This window comes from Nanorana parkeri, unplaced genomic scaffold, assembly GCF_000935625.1.
Source record: "Nanorana parkeri isolate BGI_ZX_2015 unplaced genomic scaffold, ASM93562v1 scaffold442, whole genome shotgun sequence".
NCBI classification, from domain to species: domain Eukaryota; kingdom Metazoa; phylum Chordata; class Amphibia; order Anura; family Dicroglossidae; genus Nanorana; species Nanorana parkeri.
Window position 1 is genome coordinate 501374 of NW_017306710.1, and position 2971 is coordinate 504344.

Below are 2971 nucleotides of genomic sequence, written 5' to 3' on the forward strand. Positions count from 1 at the left end.
ATGGTAGTGGCATGTTAAATACCCCCCACACCCTCTAATAAATAAACATCATGGTGGTCAGTGGTACTTTAAGACCTCCCCACCTTTACCTTTGATCTGCCATGACCATGCTTCCTGCTGTGTTTAACATTCAGCACATTTACTTAACAGTACTGTATGAGCTTAACAGTCTGAGTATCATAACTACCTACTTTCATCACAATAGTAGAAAAGCTAATTTGTAGTCCATCACCTGACACCCTTTCACCCTAATATACACTTTGTTTGTCTCCACTCTTCTCTATGTATCATGCTGACTGATGCTATGTAGCAGGGTTTACACAGAGTTCAACAGGATAGTTCCAGTTGCATCCTAGTGATTTTTTTCCCCTGCTTTGGATATATTAGCTTGGTCATGTCAAAAGAGGAACAAGGAATAAACCAGGACATATGTTTGATTTATTTTCAATTTTACTTGCAGTTCTAGGCACCTGCATACCTCTTTGTTTTTCACAGAAACAATTGTGGAATTAATAAAATATGCTTATGTTAAAAAAAGTGTAGGTAGAAAGAAAATACCCCCATTTGACCAAAGTATGTATCTATTAGATTAATTCTTACATGTATTTTTAAATGGTAGCTCAGTCTGTCTTTATAGTAGCTTCTTGTACTTTCCCAAATGGCATCATTCCAGTAGGAAAGGGCAGCACTGTGCAAGCCAATCAGGTTTTGTGATGACATTGATCAGAACAGAGGGAGATGGTTGTTTGGAGGGCAGAGCACAGGTATAAGTCCTCAATTTGTTGCTGCTCCTTCATTATCCAATCACAGGCTGGGGTGGCCCTTGACCAAGCTCTATTGTTTTTAAGAAGCACTCCAGGAATTTAAGAAAAACTTACCCTTGCAGCGGGGCTGCCACTTCACTGCAATAATTAAGTGCTCATTTTGTTTAGGGGGCTCAAATAAAGTAGATTTACTCTCCTGAACCTCAGTCCCACTGACTCCCTCCAGGCTGATAGACTGGTTCCCACAGCCTCTGAGACCGTTGTCGTCATCAAGTCCAATGCAGGTCCATTGACTTGCATTAGATGTGAGGACACAGAGGGACATTCCACAGCCACAACAGAGCGGGAAAGAGGTAAGTGCCAACCTCCACGGGACTGAGGATCAATTGAGTATATCTGCTTTATTTTAACCCCTAGACAAAACACGCACTTAACCCTTGCAGTGCAGAGGTAGCCCTACTAAAATGGTACTTTTTTATTTTTTTCAGTTCCCAGAGTTCTTCTTTAAATACAGTAGAGTAAAATGAAGTCAGTGATTTCTGATGGGGAAGTTTGGATTAGAAAACTGAATGGTTTTGAAAACTGATGGACTTGTGTCTTTTTTCAACCTGACTAACTATGTAACTATGAATGAACAAAATGACACAGTTATGTCAACTAAGGCAGTTATTTTGTATTTCAGCTTGCAAATCAAAAAGTGGCTAACACTGTATAACACTGTGCTACAACTTGGAATTTGCCTAGTAGAGTTTTTTGTTAATCGAATGCCTAACTTTATTAGCACAACAGACCAAAGACTAACTATATCATCTTATAGAATCTCTCTCTATTTTTTACAGTATTTCCCGACCTTCCCTTGTAATACGTGTAGCACCATATCTGGGCAAACCATTAATTACAATCTACATTTTTTAAAACTCTCTAAACCTTCCATAATGTTTTATGCAAAAATAGATGTTCCCAACCAATGTTATACTTTCAAAGCATTTTTAATTCATTAGCCACAAGCACTTTCCCCGATATGAATGCTGTAGAGAATAGGAGAAGATGCTTGGGTTCTATAAGTAGAGTGGCGGTGGGGTGGCTATAGTGATAGCACCGCAGCAAGGCCCTCGCTTCTCTGGGGACCTCCGCTAGTGGACATTGTAAATGCTGCAATCCCTCATATTAGAACACCGTGTTGAAATAAATGACCACTTTTTCACTTGCAGGAGTTTAGCACAAGCACATTAGTTTTCATCTATCGTAAAATAAGTTTTAATAACTTTGCCTACTACAAAACAGCCCATAAACAAGCACCCATGTAACTGATGGACTGCCATCTTTGCAGCCACTTAGTGTAGCCATACATGATATGAGATGTGACAGATTCAGGCACGAAATGTGATTACCTAAACATCATGATGAGTTCTTAATAGGCATAAGAAGCACTTAATATCTTGCAGTGTCCATAAGTCAGGGAAAAGTTTGCAGGGATGCAAGTAAATATGAGCATCTCTCATCACTCATTGTTTTCTGTTAACCTGCTTGTCCATAGAAAGCTTTAGCTTGAATAAATAGCAATGATTACAGTTAAATCGTTATGTGTCCTTACTTGAGTACCCTCATTATACAACATCTAAAGATTAGTAAACTGATGTAATGCAAGGTTGGGAGGAGAGGTTTTTTTTACCTATTTTAGAATTTTTTTTAAAAAAAGATATGTCCAACCAAGATACCAGCCCAGGGCAGATGGTATGTAATGGCATTGTTTACCTGTAGCAAGAGTGACAAGGTATTGATACCAGCTATATAATAACCATAATTAGGAATGACCCACTTCTCACAATAATTGTATAAACTGATGGGCTTTTCTAAACTTCCAATGTCGTAGGAGTAGGTGCAGGAATATAATTAAGTGCAGTGTAGGCAGGTAAGTTAGCTATTCTGTGCCCTGGGGAACTGAGAAACAGTAAGGGGCTTCTGTTACCGTTTCAATTAATAGGTAATAAAAACTACAAAAAAAGCTTAATGTATAAAAAAAAATATATACGGTATATTTTTTACCATCTATTCCTGTTCTGACAACCCACTTTCAGATAGTAGTCACCAGGACAAATAGAAATGGTAAACCTCCATGATGGGGACACAGACAGAAATAAAAAAACCGAACAGATAGATAGAGCGATAGATAGATAGAGCGATAGAGCGATACATAGATAGAGCGA